The sequence below is a fragment of the Durio zibethinus genome, chromosome 14 (genome assembly GCF_047325235.1).
Source record: "Durio zibethinus cultivar Kanyao isolate XHJ-2024 chromosome 14, ASM4732523v1, whole genome shotgun sequence".
Lineage (NCBI taxonomy): Eukaryota > Viridiplantae > Streptophyta > Magnoliopsida > Malvales > Malvaceae > Durio > Durio zibethinus.
In genome coordinates, this window is record NC_143175.1 from 2,258,383 (window position 1) to 2,269,220 (window position 10,838).

General features: G+C 29.1%; 2 pseudogenes; both read left to right on the forward strand.

Annotated features, from left to right (window-relative positions):
- Nucleotides 1-1,267: 1,267 nt before the first annotated feature.
- Nucleotides 1,268-2,824, forward strand: LOC111294383 (germin-like protein subfamily 1 member 13; annotated as a pseudogene).
- Nucleotides 2,825-8,673: 5,849 nt separating this feature from the next.
- LOC111294331 (germin-like protein subfamily 1 member 13) lies at nt 8,674-9,557 on the forward strand (annotated as a pseudogene).
- Nucleotides 9,558-10,838: the final 1,281 nt, after the last annotated feature.

The following is a 10,838-nucleotide window of genomic DNA, read 5'->3' on the forward strand; positions in this document are numbered from 1 at the left end:
TCAAACTTTATATAATTGTTTTATTCTTATGTACATTAAGTTTTTGTATCGTTTTATTTATATTTTCATTTGATGTGAAAAATTATTCTACTTATAAAAAAGAGTTTAATAACAAAAATAAAATTATTTAAATTAAAATTTATAAACAAATTACTAATGGCATTTTAATCAATCACTTTTAATCTTTTTGGAATTAAATTTTTTTAAAGATATCACTTTTAGCACTTTTATTTTAATTATTAAAAAAGATTCTAATAATAAAAAAATTATTTAAATTAAAATTATAAAAGAAATCACTAAAGATATTTTAGTCAATTACTTTTAACACTTTTAAAATTAAAATTTTAAGTAGTTTAATTTATCATAAATTCTATGTTTAATTCTAATTGATTTAAATTAAACCTAAAAAAATTAATAAAAATTATATATTTAAAGATAAATTTGTTAATTTAAAAATTTATAGAGATATTTCGGTCAATCACTACTGCCACTTTTTGAATTCACAGTTTTATACATAAATGATATTTTGTGATATACGAATTTTTAAGTATTTTATTTTCGTATCAAAAGTTTCTGCATGTTATGAACTTTTTTTTTTAGACACACTTGTCTCATTTAGATTTTTATAAGTCCTAGTATGAATCTTGCCTTATATATTTGTAGGATCACATTTTGCAGGTATGCAACGTCTGTTATACTTTGGTTCGGGACATGGTAATAGGCTTGTCCAAGACTGTCCAAATTTGAAGTCCTTATTCTAGAAATTGACTTGGTAAAGTCATAAAATCCAGTCATTTACAGAAAATTTCTGTCTTAGGGAAAATCCATGCAAATATTTCAATTCTAGATTGTCTAACAACTCCGTCAGCTAATAAGGAGGTTAAAAGGGAAGGTTCAACTGGTTACATACCACCTTACAAGGGAAGGTTCAACGGGTTCCTAGGGTTTGCCCAGTACATTCCTTCCCCGAGGCGGTACACATGGCTTTCATATTTGACCCGATCATTAAACATTTTCAGGCATGTAATAATGAGTATCAAACATATACACTGCTACACTTAACTGTCTGGGCTCTATCATCTTTCTGATTCTTACTGTCCAACTTTAACGACAGTATAGCCATAGGTGCTTGAAAATTGTTTGTGATTTTCATTTTGATCAGGGCTAAAATTAATTCTTAGTTAACATATTAAAGACATTGCTATTTCTCTTCACTTTCTTCGGTGATTAATGTTGGAAGTTAGAACCTGATCTCTTTTCTTTTTCATTCTCTTCTCCTTTTATTATTCTTATTATTCACTATTTTTATTGTAAAAATGATTTTCGGAAATTACAACTGCAGGCCCCCTAATGAACCTCTCCAGGAAATCAACTAATTAATTCAAAAAAATAGCATGCATGACTTGAGAAGTAGTCATGCAACAAAAGCCTTGGAAAGATTCTAAGAATTGTGGTTTTGTATCTCTGGATAAGTTGACACAGTTCAATCTGAGATACATGCACACTCAAACACATTTCTTTTGATTTTTGTTTTAAAGTCAATATAGTTAAATAAACAAAGATAACATTTGGTATGTAAAGATTGACCAGTTCCATTTCAATTAACTCATGCAAACATGGGAAGATTAAATTCGATGAGCATAGAAGTGCAGAGTAGCTGAAGAATGATTCATTCATATTTTTTTAAAACATAATCACTGCAGACTTGGTAAATTTTTCATCTGTTTTTTTTTTTTTATCTCAAAAGAATAATTAAATATTGAAAATGATTAGACCGGCTCAGGGAGTGCTATCTATAAATAGCGTGCTCTCATGCCAGATCTCTCACTCCCCACCAAGCAACAAAACTTGGAACAATTTAATCAAGAAAGCTGCCTTGCAACGATGAAAGGTGTTCACTTCCATGTAGCATTTGTCCTGTTGGCTCTGGCTTTCACATTTGCCTCTGCCTTTGATCCCAGCCCTCTTCAGGACTTCTGTGTAGCAATTAATAACACCAACGATGGTGGTATGTTCTTTAATTCTCTCTCTGTCTTCTTTGGAATGTATTCATGTCAACACCTAAACTATTTGAGAAATGTTATCTCAGTTTCTGCATGGAACTGTATCAAAGTGGTAATATTTTTCTTTCCATTTATGCAGTTTTTGTTAATGGCAAGTTTTGCAAGGACCCAAAGCTCGCCTGTGCAAATGACTTCTTTTTCCCGGGGCTCAACATTCCAGGAAATACATCGAATCAACTAGGATCAAAAGTCACTCTAGTCACTGTTGAACAAATACTAGGACTTAACACTCTTGGCATATCTCTTGCTCGACTTGACTTTGCACCCTATGGTGGCCTAAACCCCCCTCACATTCATCCTAGAGCCACAGAGATCCTAGTCGTTTTGGAGGGCACACTCTACGTTGGCTTTGTTACATCCAACCCGGATAATCGTCTCATCACCAAAGTCCTATACCCTGGAGATGTTTTCGTTTTCCCAATCGGCCTCATTCACTTCCAGTTCAACATAGGGAACACCAATGCTGTTGCCATTTCCGGTCTTAGCAGCCAAAACCCTGGGCTTATCATCATTGCCGATGCAGTCTTTGGCTCAAACCCTCCCATCAATCCTGACGTTCTTGCCAAGGCCTTCCAGTTGGACAAGACTGTGGTTACCTATCTTCAGTCCCGATTCAAGTGAGATAACAACTAGAGGAAAATTTATACACCTATGAAATTTATGCAGCAGCTTGTTCGGAATAATGTTTGACTTGTTTCTTTCATTGAATTTAGTATAATTCTTGGGTTGGAATATATAAAATAAAGAGGTTACTTATGTTCTTTGGCTTATGCAAACCTCTCGTATTTCAGTTTGATTATATAATATGGAGTATTGCATTTTGTTTTTAGTTTGGACTGATCTTCATCTAAGGAACTGAATGCATCACATGATTGGTTTTTATTTTTATTTTTTCCTTCTTCAGCTTATTGGATTGAAATGGCATTCCCTCATTGGATTGTTGGTTACAGCAACTGTCACACAATCGAGATTCAATAATCATCCGTACACCCTCAAAAGTTCCTTATAAACCGTTTACAGTTTCCCTGCCTTTATCCTTTTCCCTCTTCCCTTGCATTTCAATCAAGAAGCACAATCTCTCTAACAAAGATTGAAAACTGAAGAATCCACAAAGGCAGAACCCATGGGTGAAATGAACCAAGAACCAGACTTTGAAGTTCCAAACCAAGAATAAGATGATGTTCAACTCCAAGAATCCGTCAACCTCTCCCTACTCCACCTCGATAGCTTCTAGTACAACCACCAAAACCGCCATCCATGCACCCCTCCAAAGTTCGGTATAAACCGTTAATTGTTTCTCTGCCATTAATTGATTTATTACTAAGATATTAATAATTAGTTACAAAATTACTGCTTATTTTTGTTATCTTTGATTTAGTACTATACTATTATTCATTTATAGTTATATTATAATTAATTTATTATGCAGTATTGTGCATTTATTATTATATTATTGCAAATTTATTAAAAGTAATAAACTATTTACTATTAAATTATAATTCTTTGATTATTAAATTATTACTAATTTATTACTAAATTATTGATAATTATTACTAAATTATGCATATTATATTTAAATTTTCAATGATTAATTACTAAGTTATTAATTATCCACTACAATATTATCATTAATTTATGTATATCCAAAAAAATAATCACAATATTTGCTAGATGATATATATAATTTGTAAGGTAGAGAAAGAAAGAAAAAAATTCAAGTGCAAATGAATTGAAAAGTATGAGTAAATACTTTTAATTTACTATTAGTAATTTAATATGTAATAATAAGTTAAAATAACAACATTTTATATTATTGTAACTATTAAAACTAAATTAAATAAACATATACAATATACATTAAGTCAACATTTTTAAGATATTCTTCAAATTTTTTTGTTGATGATAAAATAATACATATTAAGATAAGTTTTATTAATAATTTGATTGAATTATTAATGTATATATTTTCATACCTATTAACAAAGTACAATTGCATATAAAAGATTAAAAAATTTGAAATGTTTTGTCCTCCATAAAAGTAAAAATTTTTGCCTTATGTCTCTATTTTTATTATATAATTTTGGGTAACAATTTCGTTACGTACCTGATAAAAGTAATGAGAACAACTTTAATAAATACAATTTATAAAAATTAAGCAAACCACAATTTTAAAAATATTAAATTCACAATAATTACTTTCGTATTCTCCATAAAAATTATCTTCTACTAAACAAAAGGATGGTGTATTTTTAATTATTGCTTTATTGTTATTACCATCATTTAAAATGACTTTTTTGATATTTTTATGTCAATCAACTTCTCCATTTGAAAAAAGTAAAGAATATTATAAATAGTCATAACAACTCAAATAATGTTTAACTTTATACTATCTTCCTAAATGTATATAAAATATGATATATCTTTCAAATGAAATGTTTGAATTGTTTCCCTCAACTAATATAATAGCAATTTGATTAGCAAATGAACAATTATAAACTCGTTGATTTAGATTAATATTTTTGCAATATGAATTTCAAAATCTTCAAAAAAAGATTTATTCTTTAATTTCTGTGAGACTTGGATATAAAATTTTATTCAGAATTATTATTATTAGTATCTCCACCATTTTTACACTTTAAATATTCATTGTGTTGTGTTTAAAATTTATTATTGGTGTCACAAAAATATAACTAAAATAACATAGATTAATCAATTAAAACTTAAAATAATTCAAAACTCAAATTGAGTATAAATAAAATTTTTACTCAATTTAAATTTTAATTTAATTAAACATAATATAATACACAATTATAAAAATTAATTAACTTGATTTGATTTCAATTGATTTTAAAAGGTAACAACTTAGTAGTTATTTAAAACCTAAAATGATTGAACAAAACCAAAATCCAAATCAAAATAGTAACCCAATCAAAATTTAATATTTTTTATTCATCTTCCATAACAAGTTAAAAGTTTCTTATTTAAGTTTTTTTCCTCTATCTTTTATGTCTTATTTTTATTGTCTTTATGATTAAATTAGTTAATTTAATTTTTTAAAATATTTTAAAAATAAAATTTCAATTATAAGTAATTAAGTATACTTTTTTAATTTGGATATAAAATGATTTGAATCTAGTGTTTTAAATAAAGAGAAACATGAATCAATTATTGAGTTAAATTTACTCAGTTGCATAAGTAAATAATTAAGTATACTATGAATAAAAGTAGATGATAAAACTTGATTCAACCTAATTGGTCATTGATCATAAATTTAAAATCCAATTCGAAATTATGAAAGTCAAAATTCAAAATGATTGAAATACTAAATACACAATTAAATAAAGATTTATCAAATACTTTTAGCTAATAAATGCCTTTAAATCACTTTTAATTTGGTTGAATTATAATTTATAATAATATTTTTATATTAAATGTAATAGTGATAATTAATTCAATAAATTTCAATTCTTTTGAACAAATATTACCTAACATGGTAACCTTAAAATTTTTTATACAATTGTAAATATTCTTAAACTAACATAAAGGAGAAAATGAAGAAGTATAAAATGTTTTTCCAAATAAAAGAATTTCATATTAATCCTAAAACAATTTGAAACCAATACATTTGTATATTTTTCATTGAATATCATTTAGCATTAACTTTCTTTTGTCATATAGAAAAGATGAAGTTATGCATAACCAATCATAACCAATCAATCTTTCATCTCATTTTTGTACTTAAGATAATTTTTCATTGATGCTTCCATCAATTGAATATAACTGTATCTTCTATCAATTGAAAACTTAAAATTTTTTTTATTTAAAATTTTTTATTATACATAAATTTTATTATATACAAATATTAAAATACATAGTTTAAAAAATAAAATAAAATAAAATCCTAACCTTGGTACTTGTCATGTTTTATTAAGAAAATTTCAATCTAAGAATAACAAACTTATGTAATACCTATATAATTTATAATGATTTCATTTTCAACATTAACAACATAAAATTTCAAGAATAAATGCAATAAAAGCATTCAAAAAGTAGTTTTAATTAATTTTGTCACACATTAAAAAAATTCACCAAATACAATTAATTTTATTTCACTTGAAATTTTCTACCTAAATAATTCTCGTTAGGTCATTCAACCATCTAGAAGACCAAAAAAAAAAGAGCAATTTAATATAATTGAGAAAAATTAAATAATCTTGACATATAAATTAATCATATATAAACATATTAAGATCAAAGTTGAGAGAAAATTAAATCAATTATTATTTCAATTAGGGTGAAAAATTCTTATAATAATTTGACAAAATCCAATCTTGAGTTAGTAATAGCTCCACCATCTCCTAAATTATCTAATTCTATAAGTGGAAATTCCAATTAAAGTGTTCATGAATCACATAGTGCTAATTGTTGGTGAAGTGGTGCAAGTGATTTGCATTTGATTTGATATTAGTTTTTGTTTATAGGAATAACAATTATAAAATTCTAGAGAAAAAAATACAACACAGAAATTAATTATAAATGTTATATTAAAGTGTAAGAATGATATTTAAAAAAATTATTTCAAGAAACTAAAAAGATTTAATTATATTATCAATGATTAAAAGATCAACTCATAAAGCATATAGATAATAAAATCATTATCATAAATATATAGCTAATATATTAAAACAAAAATTGAAAAGAAAAAAAAAAAGAAAAAAACCATATGCTTAAATGACTTAATTATGATTATTTTTAATGAATTTATTTATCAACATAAATTGCATATACAATTGTTTTTGTAATAACTAAAAAAAAAATTATATAATTGTTTTATTCTTATGTACATTAAGTTTTAATATCGTTCTATTTATATTTTTATTTGATGTGAAAAATTATTTTACTTATAAAAAGAGAGTTTAATAATAAAATTAAAATTATAAAAAAAAAATTACTAATGGCATTTTAATCAATCACTTTTAATATTTTTGGAATTAAAATTTTTTAAAAATATCACTTTTAGCACTTTTATTTTAATTATTAAAAAAGATTATAATATTAAAAAAATTATTTAAACTAAAATTATAAAAGAAATCACTAAAGATATTTTAGTCAATTACTTTTAACACTTTTAAAATTAAAATTTTTAGTAGTTTAATTTATCTTAATCTCTATTTTTAATTCTAATTGATTTAAATTAAACTTAAATAAATTAATAAAAATTATATATTTAAAGATAAATTTGTTAATTTAAAAATTTATGAAGGTATTGAGGTCGATCACTACTACTATCTTTGAAGTTCACATTTTTATATATAAATGATATTTTACGATATACGAATTTCTAAGTATTTCATTTTCGTATCAAAAGATTTAAATGTTATGAACTTTTTATTTTTGGACACACTTATTTCATTTAGATTTTTATAAATCCTAGTATGAATCTTGCCTTATATATTTGTATGATCACAATTTGCAGGTATGCAACGTCTGTTATGCCTTGGTTCGGGACATTCTAATAGGCTTGTCCAAGACTGTCCAAATTTGAAGTCCTTATTGTAGAAATTGACTTGGTAAGGTCATAAAATCTAGTTATTTACAGAAAATTTCTGCCTTATGGACAATCCATGCAAATATTTCAAGTCTAGATTGTCTAACAACTCCGTTAGCTAATAAGGAGGTTACCGGGAAAGGCTCAGCTAGTTACATACCTCCTTACAAGGGAAGGTTCAACGGGGTTCCTAGGGTTTGCTCAGTACATCCCTTCCCCGAGCCGGTAAACAGATGGCTTTCATATTTGACCTGATCATTAAACATTTTCAGGCATGTAATAATGAGTATCAAACATATACACTGCTACACTTAACTGTACGGGCTCTATCATCTTTCTGATTCTTACCGTCCAAGTTTAATGACAGTATAGCCATAGGTGCTTGAAAATTGTTTGTGATTTTCATTTTGATCAGGGCTAAAATTAATTCTCAGTTAAAATGTTTAAGACACTGCCATTTCTCTTCACTTTCACTTCAGTGCTTAATGTTGGAAGTTAAAACCTGATCTCTTTTCTTCTTCATTCTCTTCTCCTTTTATTATTCTTATTATTCCATATTTTAATTGTAAAAATGATTTCCGGGAATTATTACTGCAGGCCCTCTAATGAACCTCTCCCGGAAATCAATTAATTAATTCAAAAAAAATAGCATGCATGACTTGAGAAGTAGTCATGCAACAAAAGCCTTGGAAAGATCCTAAGAATTGTTGTTTTGTATCTCTGGATAAGTTGACACAGTTCAATCTTAGATACATGCACACTCAAACACATTTCTTTTGATTTTTGTTCTAAAGTCAGTAGTTAAATAAACAAAGATAGCATTTGGTATGTAAAGATTGACCAGTTCCATTTCAATTGACTCATGCAAACATGGGAAGATTAAATTCGATGAGGATAGAGGCGCAGAGTAGCTGAAGAATGATTCATTCATATTTTTTTAAAACATAATCACTGCAGACTTGGTAAATTTTTCATCTGTTTTTTTTTTTCTCAAAAGAATAATTAAATATTGAAAATGAATAGACCTGTTCAGTGAGTGCTGTCTATAAATAGCGTGCTCTCATGCCAGATCTCTCACTCCCCACCAAGCAACAAAACTTGGAACAATTTAATCAAGAAAGCTGCCTTGCAACGATGAAAGGTGTTCACTTCCATGTAGCATTTGTCCTGTTGGCTCTGGCTTTCACATTTGCCTCTGCCTTTGATCCCAGCCCTCTTCAGGACTTCTGTGTAGCAATTAATAACACCAACGATGGTGGTATGTTCTTTAATTCTCTCTCTGTCTTCTTTGGAATGTATTCATGTCAACACCTAAACTATTTGAGAAGTGTTATCTCAGTTTCTGCATGGAACTGTATCAAAGTGGTAGTATTTTTCTTTCCATTTATGCAGTTTTTGTTAATGGCAAATTTTGCAAGGACCCAAAGCTCGCCTGTGCAAATGACTTCTTTTTCCCGGGGCTCAACATTCCAGGAAATACATCGAATCAACTAGGATCAAAAGTCACTCTAGTCACTGTTGAACAAATACTAGGACTTAACACTCTTGGCATATCTCTTGCTCGACTTGACTTTGCACCCTATGGTGGCCTAAACCCCCCTCACATTCATCCTAGAGCCACAGAAATCCTAGTCGTTTTGGAGGGCACACTCTACGTTGGCTTTGTTACATCCAACCCGGATAATCGTCTCATCACCAAAGTCCTATACCCTGGAGATGTTTTCGTTTTCCCAATCGGCCTCATTCACTTCCAGTTCAACATAGGGAACACCAATGCTGTTGCCATTTCCGGTCTTAGCAGCCAAAACCCTGGGCTTATCATCATTGCCGATGCAGTCTTTGGCTCAAACCCTCCCATCAATCCTGACGTTCTTGCCAAGGCCTTCCAGTTGGACAAGACTGTGGTTACCTATCTGCAGTCCCGATTCAAGTGAGATAACAACTAGAGGAAAATTTATACACCTATGAAATTTATGCAGCAGCTTGTTCGGAATAATGTTTGACTTGTTTCTTTCATTGAATTTAGTATAATTCTTGGGTTGGAATATATAAAATAAAGAGGTTGCTTATGTTCTTTGGTATGCAAACCTCTCTGTATTTCATTTTGATTATATAATATGGAGTATTGCAATTTGTTTTTAGTTTGGACCCATCTTCATTTAGGGAAATGAACGCATCACATGTTTGGTTTTTATTTTTCTATTTTCCTTCTTCAGCTTATTGGATTGATATGGCATTCCCTCATTGGTTTGTCAGTTACAACAACTGTCACACAATCAAGATTCAATATCATCCGTACACCCCTCAAAAGTTCCGTATAAACCGTTTACAGTTTCTCTGCTTTTATCCTTTTCCCTCTTCCCTTGCATTTCAGCGAAGAAGCACAATCTCTCTAACAAAGATTGAAAACTGAAGAATCCACAAAGGCAGAACCCATGGGTGAAATTAACCAAGAACCAGATTTTGAAGTTCCAAACCATGATGAAGATGTTCAACTCCAGGAATCCATCAACCTCTCCCTACTCCCCCATGATAGCTTCTAGAACAACCACCAAAACCGCCATCCATGCACAACCTGTGCCTGAAATGTCACCGTTTCCAACTCAATGAAACGTCCTTCTCCTGAACCAATCTCAGAACCCAAGTCCAAAAAGCCTTCACTCTACAAAATCCAGTACTCCCTCACCGGCTTCTCCAAGCTCCCATTTCCACAGCTCCACCGCTCTCCTTCAGACCGTTATGCCATTCCAAAAGCTAACCTTTCAGAAAATGCAAAGGCCATAGAAATAACCCATTGTCAAAACGAAATGCTTCTTCTTCTGCATTACCTCCAAAGGCCCCTGTTTTAAGCAGGTCAGGATGTGATCCCATTTTATCTCCTTTCAAGTCCTTCTCAAAGTCTTTAAGCTCCAACGGCATGATAGTGGAATTGATCAAGGAAGAAAGTCCCAGTGCCAAGGTTGGTTTTTTCTTCAAAGTTGAATTTTGTCTATCATATTTTTATCACTGGATTAAAAACAATCATTAACGTGTGAATATTCGTGGCATGATATGTGAACTTTTTGTTAATTGGCTACATATGGTGTAGTGGAGCTAAAAATTTTGGCTCCCTGAATGACTGATGCAACAATATCTAAATTTACCTTCACAATCGCATTTTGAATTACTTATGAAACAATATCTAGAATAGTAAATAAATGAATGAAGACCTGATCCTTCTTGAGACT